Raw genomic sequence first — 15399 nt, 5'->3', positions numbered from 1 at the left:
TACACAGAGAGCGAGAGAGAGAGAGAAATACCTCCTTTTCTTTATCCGTTCATTTGTTGAAGGACATTTAGGTTGTTTCCATATCTTGGCTAATGTGAATAATGCTACAATAAACATGAGAATGAAGTTATCTCTTCAAGATCCAGGTTTCAATTTCTTTGAATACCCAGATACCCAGAAATGGACTTGCTTGATCATATGTTAGTTCTATTTTTAATTTTTTGAGGAATCTCCACACTGTTTTCCATGATGGCTGTACCACTTTACGTTCCCACTGAGTGTATAAGGATTTCCTTTTCTAAATATCCTTGACAACACTTATCTTTTATCTTTTTGACGACAGCCATTCTAACAGGTGTGAGGTGATATCTCATTGTGGTTTTGATTTGAATTTCCATGATGATTAGTGATGTTGAGCACTTTTTAATGTACTTGTTGACCATTTGTATGTCTTCTTGAGAAACGTCTTTTCAGGTCCTTTGCCTGTTTTTAATCAAATTTTTTGTTTGTTTTGTTTTGCTATGGAGTTGTATGGGTTCTTTATATATTTTGGATATTAACCCTTTATCAGCTATATGGTTTGAAAATATATTTTCCCATTCCATAGGTTGTCTCTTCATTTTGTTGATTGTTTTCCTGGCTGTGCAGAATCTTCTTAGTTGGATATAATCTCATTTGTCTGTTTTTGCTTTTGTTGCCTTTGCTTTTGATGTCATGGCAAAAAAAATATTGCCTTGACCAGTAAGCTTTTTCTCTGTTTTCTGCTAGTAGTTTTACCATTTCAGTTCTCACATTTGTCTTTATTTTGAGTTGATTTTTGCATATTGTGAGATAAGGATCCAATTTCATGTGGATATCTAGTTTTGCCAATACAGCTTATTGAAGAGCCTATCTTTTCCCCAGTGTGTGTTCTAAACACCCTTTCAAAGGCTAGTTGACTGTAAATGTGTGGATTTATTTCTGGGCCCTCTATTCTTTTTCATTGATTTATATGACAGTTTTTATGCCAGTACCATGCTGTTTCAAATACTGCAGCTTTGAATATATTTTGAAATCAGAGAATGTGAAGCTTCCAACTTTGTTCTTTTTGCACAAAATTGCTTTGGCTATTCAAGGTCTTTTGTGGTTCCATATGAATGTTAGGATTTTTTTTTTTTCTATTTCTAGAGAATGCCACTAAAATGCCATTAGAGTTATAATAGGAATCACATTGAATCTGTAGACCACTTTGGGTAGTTTGGACATTTTAACAATATTAATTCTTCTAATCCATGAACATTGGATGTCTTTCCATTTATAGACATCTTCTTTAATCTCTTCATCAATATTTTAAGTTTTCAGTATACTAGTTTTTTACTTCTTTGGTTAAGTTTATTCCTAAGTATTTTGTTGTTGTTGTTGTTATTGTAAATGGGGCTGTTCTCTTAATTTCCTTTTTAGATAGCTCATTGTTAGTGTATAGAAATGCCATCAACTTTTGTACATTAATTTTGTATCCTACAACATTACTGATGTTGTTTATTAGTTCAAACAATCTTTTTGTTGAGTCCTTTTGGTTTTCTACATATATGATCAAGCTATCTGCAAACAGCGATCATTTTACCTTTTCCTTTCCAATGTGTATGCCTTTTATTTCTTTTTCCTGTTTAATTGCTCTGGCTATGACTTCCAGTAGTAGGTTGAATAGAAGTGACAAAAATGGGCATCCTTGCCTGTATCAAATTTTAGTGGAAAAGCTTTTGGTTTTTCTCTATTGATTATGATTTTAGCTGTGAGCTTTTCATATATGGCCTTTATTGTGTTGAGATAAGTTTCTTCTATACCTACTTTGTCTTTATCATGAATGGATATTGAATTTTTGTCAAATGCTTTTTCTTTATCTATTTAAAGATCATGTGGTTTCTATGTTTCATTCTGTTAGTGTAGTATATCACATTGACTGATTTGTGCATGTTGAACTATCCTTGCATCTCAGAGATAAGCCCCAGTTGGTCATGGTGTATAGTCCTTTTAATGTGCTGTTGAATTTAGTTTGCAAGTACTTTATTGAAGATTTTTACATCTACGTTCATTAGGGATGTTGGCCTGTAGTTTTCTTTTCTTGTGGTGTCTTGTCTGACTGTGGTATCAGGGTGATGAGCATCAAAAAAAAAAAAAATTAGTTTGGTAATGTTTCCTCCTCTGTTTTTTGGAAGAGTTTGACAGGGATTCATATAAATTAACTTTTAAAATTAAAATTAATTAAGTAAAGCTGAAAATGTTTAAAATTCAAAAACAATGAAATATCACTAAATTTTAATAAAAATAAAACTATTTGCATTTCTATCACTAAGTATCTCTTTTGCTACCAAGATAGAGAATTAGTAACGTGCTCCATGCATTTTCTGTCTAGAGCTACATATATAAATTAAGTATTTCAGCCACCATGGGCAATTCTTGTGAATATCATACCTCCAGAGCCACAAATCAGAACACAAAGAGAAGCAAGAAAAGAGACTCTTGGCACTACAAAGAAATGATTGTTATCAAAAAATAGATTGCATTCACACTATCCAAAAGGGAAAATTTGACAGTGAATAACTGTCTTATCTCTTCCCTAAGCTCACGAGTGCTCATCAAATCTTCCCCTTACTTCAGAGAAGCACTTGCTTCTGACATGGGTGATGGAACAGCCAACTAACCTTCACAACATTCAAGTGCAGTCACCTTTGTTTTGATCACATAGGACAAGAAACATGGACAGCAATATTCCTTGAATCCGAACAGTTTAATCAGAAGAGCTGTTGTTTTAGAGTGACACTTGCTACATTGCACCAGTCTTCAAGGTTGAGTCTCAACTGACTAAGAAAATTTAGCATTGTGGTGTTTGTGATACACAGGGCTTGCTAAAGCATAGATCCTGGGTCAAGGGTTCTTGCCTGGGCCGAGGATAGTTCCACCATGGAGCCTATAATTTAACAAGAGAAAGAGACATATAAATCATTAATTATAGTGGAGACTAAGTGAAGGAATGCTGTGATAGAGGAATAGAAATGTCCAACTTTTATTGGCTCCCTACGACCCACTCTTACAAGTGCTTTATATATGTTATTTTGTTTGAACCTTACAGAACAATAAGTGAAGATTATAAAATGCAGAATTGAGGCACAGAAACATAAGATGGCTTGCCCACATATGTGAATGCCAGTCAGAGCCCAAATTTTTAAGTAGAAGTTTGCTGGATATAGTAGTTTTCCAAATTTTATTTTAAAATTTTAAATAGATGTTCTTTGAAAGGCATTTTTTTCTTTATCATTGTGCTCTTGTCAAGTTTTGCTGTGTGTGTGTGTGTGTGTGTGTGTGTGTGTATGTGTGTGTATGTGTTTTCCTAGAACTAGGGTCTTTGGTTTTTATCAGCTAAGTCTAAAACATATATGGAAATGGCAAAGGCCAAAAATAGCCATGAAAATCTTGTAGAAGAACAAAGTTGGAAGATTTACACTAGTGGCTATCAAGACATATCATAAATCTATAGTTATTACAACAATATTGTATTCAGAAAAGGAGAAACAGATCAAGGGAATGTTGCAGAGAATTCAGAAACAGGTCTACACCCAAAACGAATTTTGATTTATGATAAAAATGATCCTGCTTAAGGTGGAGGAAGGGCACCCTTTTCAATAATGATATTCAATATATGTATATGAAAATAAATGAAATTGATTCTTGTCACATAACATATCCAAAAATCAGTTCCAGGTGGGTTGTTCTAAATGTGAAAGTGCTTCTGGAAGATAGCATGGGAATGTATCTTTCTGACCTTCAGGGATGAAAACATATTTTAAAAACAGAACATAAGAGCACTAATCATAAAGAAAAAGATTTACCAATTAGATTACATAAAAATTAAGAAGTTCTCTTTATCAAATGACATCATTAACAGAGTGAAAAGTTAAGCCAGAATGTGGCAGAAGATATTCTCAATACACATATCTTGCAAGGATGCATGTACAGATTATATAAAAACTCTTACAGATCAGTAAGAAAATGACACATGACACAATAGAAAAATGGGCAAGAAATTTGAGCAGGCACTTCATAAGAGACTATCCAAATGGCCAACAGACATGAACATGCGCTAAACCTTATTAGTCATGAGGGAAATGCAAGTCAAAACCTTAATGAGATATAATAACACACTCACCAAAATGGCTAAACTTTTGTAAATGATCACCAATACCAAGTGTTGATATGGATTTCGACCTCTCATACTTTGGTGGTGCAAATGTAAATTGATACAACCACTCTGGAAAATTTATTTGCAATATGTATTAAACCTGAAAAATTCTTATTCAATAATCTAGTAATCTAACTCCTGTACCTGGGAGAAATGTATATATATGTGCATCAAAACAATGGACCAAATGTTCATAGCAGTATTATTTGTAACAGTCCTAAATTGTCCATCAGTGGTAACATAGACAAATATGTTGTGGTATAGTTATACAGTGAATGATGTCCAGCAATGAAATGAATGAACTACAACTATATGCAACAGCCTGGGTGAATTTCATCAATATTTTATTGCATGAAAGAAGTCAGACTAAAAAGCACATCCTACTTTATAAAGTTCAAAAAGATGCAGACTAATCTATGGTGCAGATGTTAAGATGGTGGCTGCCTTTGGGGTGGAAGAGGAATAATGCCCTAAAAGGGGGCATGAGGTGGATCTCTGGGATGCCGGCACGTTACACTTCTGGGTCTAAGGAGGCCACTGTGTAGAAATCTATCAAACTGTACAGTTGTGATTTATGTACTTTCTGGTAAACAATACTGTGAATAAAAATGTGTTAATGCTGTGAAGGAAATAGACTGATGAAATAGAGAATATCTAGGAAGGGAGGTCAGGGAAAGGCTTTCTGAGGAGGTGACATGAGTTAAGTCCTAGAAGATAAGAAAGAAGCACACGGATGGGGAAAACCCTATGCCCTCTGCCAAGTGGGTACATTGCCTCCCTTTCACATGGATGGGGTAGTTGTATGCTGAATTCATTAGTGCTCTTGTCATCTATTAAAGGGCAAGGCCCTAGGACACAAAATAGATGCATTTTGATGGACTGCAGAACTAGGGAATATTCAGAAATAGGAGATGCTGCCCAGGGGATGAACACATGTAGGGAAGACATAGCTGAGAAGAGAGAGCCCTGAGGTATAGCATGAGGGCGTTGATCCAATGAGAGGAAGGAAAGATGTGAGATGATAAAGAAAGAAAGGAGAATATTGAACCCAGTCTTGACGTCCTTCACAACTTCACCTATCCTGATCTCAGACATCAAGTGGTAGCATCAGGACCAAAAATATTAAGGAAAAAATGCCCAGGAAAGAAGAAAGTATCTAAAGTTAGTGTGTGTGCAGGCCTGTTTATGAGTGCACATTAGCAAACTGACGTGAGGGAGCCGAGGAGACGGGGCACACGTAGGCAGGATGTTTAGGAAGGTGAGTGGGTAAGGAGGGGCGCCATTAGTAAAGATAATGTGAAAGTTAGATCCATTAATAAAGATAACGCGATGTTGTTTGACATCATTTGGGGAAAAATTTAACAGTTTTATAGACCCTTCTCACCTTTTAACAAACTTATTTCATGCACAAAACTTAAGAACTGATGGGCCAAAGGGAAATGCAAGGAAAAAAAAAAACCTTCTGAATGCCTGCCTATGTACCCTGTTTGATATTATGAAGGACTGAATTACAATCACATTCAGGAACCATGAGAATGCCAAAAGAAAAAGAAAAAAAAAGTCATTCTGTACTGACCTTCACTAAAATTTTTGCATTATTTAGAAAGCACCTGGTATGTTACTCCTCTGCATAAATAGGTTTTACATACAAATCTTGAGGATAGGTATTTTCATGAGTTAGGCTAAAAAGTATAGACTGAAGAGAGAGTCCAAACTTCTGAGCATCAGAACAATGCAAAGACTTACGTATTCACACACACACAGCTGAGTCTGGCAGGTATTTGAGAGAATGTCAGTGTCATTAATCAGTTCTCTCCAATGTTTACTTCAGCTATTTGTTGTGCAAAAAAATAGCTCAAATTAGTTTTGGTAGTACAGATAGTCTGAAATTAGAAAATATAAAATCCAAAGACAGTTCACATTACAGTTCTAAAATTATCACAGCGCAACACTAAAGTTTACTTTTCCAGGTGTAAACCAGATGCTATAAGATTATTGTAAGGTACTATTTCTTCTGCAAAGGCTTTCTTTTCAACATATTCTCAGAGATTACATAGTGATGATTCACACTTATGTTGAACACATTCCAAATTGCCTATGTAGCAGTTACTTGTAACAAAAGTCAAACAAAGACTTTTGACGATTTCTTTAATTGGTGCTTTATTGGGAATCATTTATTTTCTAGCATTTCAGGAGAACAATCTGAAGACAAAACATAGTGGGATATTACAATTATTAAAAAGTAATCAGTGACATTAAATTAGAGTTTGTAAAGAGTAAAAAAAGTAATAAGGCATATTTTTATTTATAGAACCTTTATTACATGAAGTAATATTCAACTCATTACAATAAGAGACTTTCTCTTGGGATAAACAGGTATGAGATAGCTGGGAAAAGCAATCTGATATCATAAAACATACCAATGAAACCCCAGTGTCTTTAGTAAACTTACATATAGTCCAAACATAACAAAGAGATTAATAAATACATAATATACATTTTTATGGTCAGGTTGAACAGAAATAAATTTAATTTTATTACACAATAGGTAAAATAAGGAAATATTTGGACTTCTTTCCCAAAATTTCCCACTAGACCTATGTTCTAAAAATAACTGTTATAAAAATATGGTATACATTTATGATACAGAGAACATAGAGCTGTGAGTGAGGCTGTGACAGATGTCATCATGCCACAACAGGGGACTAGTGTAAATCCTAAATGAGGGAAAGCCCTTGAGGTGCATTAGTACATCCTGCAGTGACCGAAACTCCATTATGGGAAGAGTTATGGGGATTTTTCTAGGCTACTTGAGATGTGACAGTACTGGAGCAGAATCCTCCCTCTGACTGTGCTTACTAGTTTCCAATGACTACAGCAGAGAAATTTCACCTTGTGGCTTTTCCTATTCTGGGAAAACAATGTGTCTCAGGAGAACAGCCCTGGCTCTGAGCTAATTTCATCCATGCCAGTGATGCATTTGCCAGACATATGCTGGGGAAAAGCTTCTGTAGGCTGTCTACCACGCAATTATCATGACCTCATTAGACAAAATCTCCAGGTCCACACCCATGATGACCTGCTCAAGAGAAACACACCCCCACCTTGCCCCTCTCTCTTTTACCATTTCCCCATCTCTGCTTCCTCTCCACCTGGGGCTCTTTGTAGACCCCCCCCATTTTCCACCTCTCACTTTTCTTTACTCTTTTCTCATCTCTCCTTCTCCCCCCACATCTTGTTTTCTCCCTCTTTTTGTCTACTTTTCCTTCTATTTTCTCCATTTCCCCCCTTTATTCCTCCATCTTCTGCATGTCTTCTCATCTGACCCTTGTTTTATCCTACCTTCCCTTCTCTCTATTTCCCCTGTCTCTCTCATCTACTCGGGGGATTCTTTTGGGATTTGGAGGGATGAATTCTTTGGGGATGGATGCCTCTCTGAGCATGGTCTCCATAGAGCCTATTTCAGCAGCTCTGCTCAGCGTCACATCGTTTGCCCCACTACACATCTTACACTTGGCCCAGCCTGACTGTTTGTAACCCAAACACATTATTCTCTTAAGGAAGGTAGAGTGATTAGAGAGGTAAACACCTTATAGGAAATCGAAATCCTACTAATTTATTACTGTCAGCAACAAATTGAGGCCAGATTGTCAAGGGCCCTCTTTTCGGGGTCCCCTATTTCTCAGGCTTCTAATTGATTTATGCATAAAACCCATAAATTGTTTTCTGCAAAATACGAGGTAAAAAGCCATTTTATCTCATTACAATGGAAACTGTTCTTTTGAAAATATGGCCAGAAATGTTGGTGGAATTGTTCTATTCATCAAGGCTCAAAAGACCTTTCTCCTTAGGAGAAAGAAAATACTGGTGCTGTGACTAGAATCTAACAGTTTAGATAGAAGATGTGAGAGCCAGCAACTGACATCCCTGTGATGGGTTACCAGGGCTTGCATATCGGAAATGAAGTGGTTCAGGTAAACGAAGCCTGAAGTATGCAAATACATCATCTTCTCATTACTGTTTTCATGTACGTAGGAAATAGTTCTCAGTCAGACTCAGGAAAGAAGGCCCCTTGGTGCTCTGTTGGTGGGTGCTCTGCTCATGAAGTGAGTGCCAACATGGCCCCAGGCATCCACAGTCTTGGAATATAGACCCCTCCCTCCCACAGCAATGTTAACAACTGTCTGATAATGAAAATTGAGCTACCTGGTTTATGTACCTAGCTTTTCCTTCTTTCAAAATAACTGTTTGATACTGACACTATGAATTCTTTATAATAAAAGTAGGAGTTAAAAATAGTGCTTGTCTGTGTTGTTCTGACAGAATTTCACATGAAGCCACATCCTCTCATTCTGCTCGAATCAGACAAGAAGTTATTGCCTTTATGCTTCCTTGCTGAATCCCCTTAGTGTTTCATAATTCACTATTTAGTATGTGATCATGGCCTTCTTTTCTGTGATTAACCCAAATTAAAGTTTACATTGTCTGCTTTTTTTCCAGATTTTCTTATTGGATGAAAGAAAATATACTTAGCATTCAGTGGGAATTATGATAATGATATGACCCTAGCCAGCCATCCTGGCATTAAAAATATGTGGTGTGCTAATTACAAAAGGAAAAAAAAAGCCATTATGTCAGATCAAAATCTTTATCTCTTAATGGGCAGCAAGCTCAGAGTTTCTTTGTCTGAAAGATATTTTCAAATCAATTGTTCCCTTTGTGGGTCCAAGGACCATGCTTTTGTTACTTGAAAAACTCAATAGAAATTTCTAGCAATATAAGAAAAATTTTAAATAGGTAAAGGCACTATCTGAAAATAAAAAGAAGGCTAGTTAATTGTTTAAAGTGCATAAGGATTTAGTTTCAAGTTATATATATACACACGTGATATATATATATATACACACACACACATATATATAAAATCTTATGACTTAAAATTTTTCCAAATGATCATAGAATGTTCACGTTGAACAGGACTTTGGAGATCATCCAGTAGTTCTCAAATTTAGCTCACGTCAGAAACACCTGGAAGGCTTGTTACAAAACAGATGGTAGGCTCACCCCACGTTTCTGATTCAGCAGAATTTGCATTTGCAACAAGTACAGGTGATATGGTTGCTGCTGGTCCAGGGACCGCAATGTGAGAACCTCTGACCCAGGCCAACCCTCTTGATTTTTGAACAAGAAACCTGCAGTTTCAATACATTGTCCAATGCTAAACAACATGAGTGGATGAGGTGAGAAAGAAACCTGGTTCTTCTTGCTCCTACTTTCATTCTTGATCTTCTACGTGAATGTTTCTCAAACTCTAATGTTCATACGAATGACCTGGGGGAACTTGTTAAAACACAGACTGTGGTTCAGTGGGTCTGGGGAGAGACTTGGGTTTCTGCATTTCTAACAAGCTCTCAGGTACTATCCTTGCAGCCGACCCACAGATACACTTCAATAGCTAGGTCCTGCACTGTTATGCAATAGTGCTTTCTTTATGTTAATTGCTTACACTCAAAAATATGTAGAACAAATATTCTTTTTTTCCCTAATAAATTTTATTTTAGGGTAGTTTTAGGGTCACAGCAAAATTGAGCAAAGAGTACAAAGAGTTCCCATATACTCCCCTTTTCCCTTCCTCCCCACTGCCCCCTACAAACCTTGCCCACTAGCAACATCCCCTCCCCCGCCCCCCACCCCGGAGTGGTACATTAGTTACAGCTGGTGAACCTACATTGATGCCTCTTTATCACGGAAAGTCCATAATTGATGTTAAGGTTCACAGTTGTAAGTACTGTGAGTTTTGACAAGTGTATAATGGCATTTATCTACTCTTTCAGTATCATGTGGAATAGTTTCACTGCCGTAAAAATTCTCTGTGCTCTATTGATCTCTTCCTCCCCACTAACCCCTGGCAAACACTGAAATTTTTACTGCCCCCATTGTTTTGCCTTTTCTGGAATGTCACGTAGCCAACTATAGTATGTAGACATTTCAGATTGACTTCTTTCACTTAGGTTCCTCTATGTCTTTTCATGGTTTGATGGCTCATTTCTATAGAATACTAAATAATATTCCATTGTTTGGATATAGCACTTTGGAAAGCATGACTTTATTTGCTTAATGGGTGCCTTGGAATGTAGGAGCTTAGATTTAAAGGAACCATGATCCTCCGACACTTCTGACTTAGAACGAATGCTAGAATGTGTCTGTAGATTTTAGATTTTATTGTTATCACTACATCTAACATCCACCCAAACTTTCCACTTGTAGTTTGTCCAAGTATAGATTTGACCAGTTTCCTAATTTGATAAAAGTATATTTCCAAATTTCTACTTATCCTTTAGTATATGCCACTCCAATCGTTTTTCACTCAGTATTATCTTTTTCAAATGTTATCTACACAGTTTACTTCAATGTCTTTTTTTCAAATATACATAATTACCTCACTGTCATAATTAGACATTGCCTGGTCCTCCATTTCCTCTACAATAAATTATTAATGTCTTACTGGGTCTACTTAAAAAATGGATATATCTATTCAAGTACTGAAGGACATCTTGGATGCTTCCAGGTTTTGGCAATAAAGATGCTAATGGATATCCATGTGCAGGTTTTTGTGTGGATATGTTTTCAGCTTCTTGGGGTAAATACCAAGGAATTCAGTTGCTGAATCAAGTGGCCAAAGTATGTTTAGTTTTGTGAGAAACCACCCAACTGTCTTCCAAAGTGGCTGTACCATTTTTCATTGCCACCAGCCGTGAATGAGAGTTCCTGTTGCTCCACACCCTCATGAGCGTTTGGTGTTGTTAGTGTTCCAGATTTCGACCATTCTAATATGTGTGTAGTAGTATCTCATTATTATTTCAATTTGTAATTCCCTAATGATATATGATTTTGAGCATCTTTTCCTACGCTTATTTGCCATCTATATATCTTCTTTGGTGGGGTGTCTGTTAACGTCTTTTGCCCTTTCTTTTTTTCTTATCAAACTTTAATGGGTCTCAAATTCTGTGACATATTTTTGGTCAAGCTGTTTCCATTAAAAAGTCCTGATTTTAAAAACTAATAACTTAAAACTGCCACACACAAAACAAGTGGTCCACAAAACATTCTGCTTTCCTTCTGAAGGTTTTATGATGCGTCTTTATGATTAACCAGTCTTTTACTATTAAACTTAAATGGCCAATTGAGACAAACAGTTCTGAGCCCGTTCTTCCACCACCGATTAAGACTGGGTGGCAGGTCTTGGGGATAACATTCATTTAGCCTTCTGAGCTTTCTGGGCAGACTTGGTGACCTTGTCAGCTCCAGCTGCCTTCTTGTCCACTGCTTTGATGACACCCATAGCAACCGTCTGTCTAGTGTCACAAACAGTGAAACAACCCAGAGGAGGATAGCCACAGAAGCTCTCAACACACATGGACTTGCCAGGGACCATATCAACGATGGCAGCATCACCAGATTTCAAGAATTTGGGGCCATCTGCCAGCTTTTTCAGAACAATGATCAGTCTTCTCCTTCATCTCAGCAAATTTGTGAGCAATGTGAGCTGTGTGACAATCCAGCACAGGTGCATATCCAGCACTGATTTGGCCTGGATGGTTCAAGATAATTTCCTGAGCTGTGAAGCCAGCTGCTTCCATCAGTGGGTCACTTTTGCTGTCACCAGCCACATTGCCATGACAAACATCTTTGACAGACAACACATTCTTGACATTGAAGCCTACATCATCTCCAGGAAAAGCTTCACTCAAAGCTTCATGGTGCATTTGAACAGACTTCACTTCAGTTGTTATGTTGACAGAAGCAAAGGTGATCACCATACCAGGTTTGAGAACACTTGTCTCCACTCGACCCATGGGGACAGTACCAATACCACCAATTTTGTACACGTCCTGGAGGGGCAAACGCAAGGGCTTGTCAATTGGATGAGTTGGTGGCAGGATGCAATCCAGAGCTTCAAGCAGTGTAGTTCCACTGGCATTGCTATCTTTATGGGTGACTTTCCATCCCTTGAACCAGGGCATGTTAGCACTTGGCTCCAGCATATTGTCACCATTCTAGCCAGAAATTGGCACAAATACTACTGAGTTGTAGCCAATTTTCTTTCTTTTTTTTTTTTTTTAAGAACTTTTATTGAGATATAAGTGACATACAATGAACTGCACATAAAGTGTACAATTTGATATTTTTTTCTTATTAGTAATGTATATATGGCAATCCCAGTCTCCCAATTCATCCCACCCCAACCACCCCCACTTTTCCCACTTGGTGTCCATGTTTGTTCTCTACATCTGTGTCTCTACTTCTGCCTTGCAAACCAGTTGATCTGTACCATTTTTCTAGATTCTGCATATATACGTTAATATATGATATTTGTTTTTCTCTTTCTGACTCACTTCACTCTGTATGACAGTCTCTAGGTCCATCCATGTCTCTAAAAATGTCCCAGTTTCGTTCCTTTTTATGGCTGAGTAATATTCCATTGTATACATGTACCACATCTTCTTTATCCATTCCTCTATTGATGGACATTTAGGTTGCTTCCATGACCTGGCTATTGTAAATAGTGCTGCAATGAACATTGGAGTGCATGTGTCTTTTTGAATTATGGTATTCTCTGGGTATATGCCCAGTAGTGGGATTGCTAGGTCATATGGTAGTTCTATTTTTAGTTTTTCAAGGAACATCCATACTGTTCTCCATAGTGGCTGTATCAATTTATATTCCCACCAACAGTGCAAGAGGGTTCCCTTTTCTCCACACCCTCTCCAGCATTTACTGTTTGTCAATTTTCTGATGATGCCCATTCTAACCAGTGTGAGGTGATACCTCATTATAATTTTGACTTGCATTTCTCTAATAATTAGTGATGTTGAGCAGTTTTTCATATGCCTATTGGCTATTTGTATGTCATCTTTGGAGAAATGCCTATTTAGGTCTTCTGCCCATTTTTTGATTGAGTTGTTTGGTTTTTGATACTGCATGAACTGTTTATATATTTTGGAGATTAATCCTTTGTTTGTTGCTTCATTGGCAAATATTTTCTCCCATTCTGAGGGTGTCTTTTCGTCTTGCTTATAGTTTCCTTTGCTGTGCAAAAGATTTTAAGTTTCATTAGGTCCCACTTACTTATTTTTGTTTTTATTTCCATTACTCTAGGAGGTGGGTAAAAAAAGATCTTGCTGTGATTTATGTCAGTGACATAAATGTCTTCCTATGTTTTCCTTTAAGAGTTTTATAGTGTCTGGCCTTACATTTAGGTCTTTAATCCATTTTGAGTTTATTTTTGTGTGTGGTGTTAGGGAGTGTTCTAATTTCTTTCTTTTACATGTAGCTTTCCAGTTTTCCCATCACCATTTACTGAAGAGGCTTTTTCTCCACTGTATATCCTTGCCTCCTTTGTCATAGATTAGTTGACCATAGTTTATCTCTGGGCTTTCTATCCTGTTCCATTGATCTATATGTCTGTTTTTGTGCCAGTACCATATTGTCTTGATTACTGTAGCTTTGTAGTATAGTCTGAAGTCAGGGAGTCTGATTCTTCCAGCTCCGTTTTTTTCCCTCAAGATTGCTTTGGCTATTCAGGGTCTTTTGTGTCTCCATACAAATTTTAGGATTTTTTGTTCTAGTTCTGTAAAAAATGCTATTGGTAATTTGATAGGGATTGCATTGAATCTGTAGATTGCTTTGGGTAGTGTAGTCATTTTCATAATGTTGATTCTTGCAATCCAAGAACATGGTATATCTGTCCATTTGTTTGCATCATTGATTTCTTTCATCAATGTCTTATAGCTTTCTAAGTACAGGTCTTTTACCTCCTTAGGTAGGTTTATTCCTAGGTGTTTTATTCTTTTTGTTGCAATCGTGAATAGGATTGTTTCCTTCATTTCTCTTTCTGATCTTTCATTGTTAGTGTATAGAAATACAAGAGATTTCTGTGTGTTCATTTTGTATCCTGCAATTTTACCAAATTTGTTGATTAGCTCAAGTAGTTTTCAGGTGGCATCTTTAGGATTTTCTATGTATAGTATCATGTCATCTGCACACAGTGACAGTTTTACTTCTTTTCCAATTTGGATTCCTTTTATTTCTTTTTCTTCTCTGATTGCTGTGGCCAGGACTTCCAAAACTATGTTGAATAATAGTGGTGAGAATGGACATCCTTGTCTTGTCCTGATCTTAGAGGGAATGCTTTCATTTTTTCACCATTGAGAATGATGTTTGCTGTGGGTTTGTCATATATGGCCTTTATTATGTTGAGGTAGGTTCCCTCTATGCCCAGCTTCTGGAGAGTTTTTATAATAAATGAGTGTTGTATAGCCTATTTTCTTAATGTAGATGCTGACTTCTTTAACAATTTCTTTGTATCTCTTCTGGCTGTAGCATGGCTCAGTAGAATCCATTTTGGTAACTCCAACAATTTGTTGTTTCACACCCAGTGTGGAACAGGTCTGCCTGTTCTTGGAGATCCCTGCTTCAACTTCACTAACACCAGCAGCAATAATCAGGACAGCATAGTTGGCCTGGAATGTGCCTGTAATCATGCTTTTGGTGAAGTCTCTGTGTCCTGGGGCAACAATGATGGTCACATAGTACTTGCTGGTCCTGAATTCCCACAGGGAGATATCAATGGTGATACGTTCAGCTCCCATTCAGCTTTCAGTTTGTCCAAGACCCAGGCATTTCCCATCTTGGCAGCCTCCTTCTCAAATTTTTCAGTGGTTCTCTTGTTGATCCCACCACATTTATAGATCAGATGGCCAGTAGTGGTAGACTTCCCTGAATCTATGTGTCCAATGACAACGATGTTGATGTGGGTCTTCTCCTTTACCATTTTTGTTTAGGTTTAGTGGTAGTTTTCACAACACCTGTGTCCTGGCAGCAAACCCATTGTGAAAAAGCTGCCCATTTTTTAATTGGTTGCTTTTTTTTTAATTTTTGAGTTTTAAGAGATCTTTCTATATTTTGAATGACAGTTCTTTATAATATATGACATTTGCAAGTATTTTCTCCCAGTCTGCACCTTTCCTTCTCATTCTATTAATAGACTAATATTTTTAGGGCAGAGGCATCATTTCTTGCTTAGGTTTTTATTCTTTCATAAAGTTAAGCTTTACTGATTAGCAATGATTCTATGTCAAGCAAGTGTATGAATTATTAAAAAATATCTTTTAAACTGACTC

General features: G+C 37.0%; 1 pseudogene; it reads right to left on the bottom strand.

Annotated features, from left to right (window-relative positions):
• Positions 1-11471: 11471 nt before the first annotated feature.
• Positions 11472-15050, bottom strand: LOC130860670 (elongation factor 1-alpha 1-like; annotated as a pseudogene).
• Positions 15051-15399: the final 349 nt, after the last annotated feature.

Source organism: Hippopotamus amphibius, chromosome 1, assembly GCF_030028045.1.
Source record: "Hippopotamus amphibius kiboko isolate mHipAmp2 chromosome 1, mHipAmp2.hap2, whole genome shotgun sequence".
Classification (NCBI taxonomy): Eukaryota; Metazoa; Chordata; class Mammalia; order Artiodactyla; family Hippopotamidae; genus Hippopotamus; species Hippopotamus amphibius.
The sequence above is the reverse complement of the archived record's forward strand: the minus strand, read 5'-3'. Positions and strand labels throughout refer to the sequence as shown.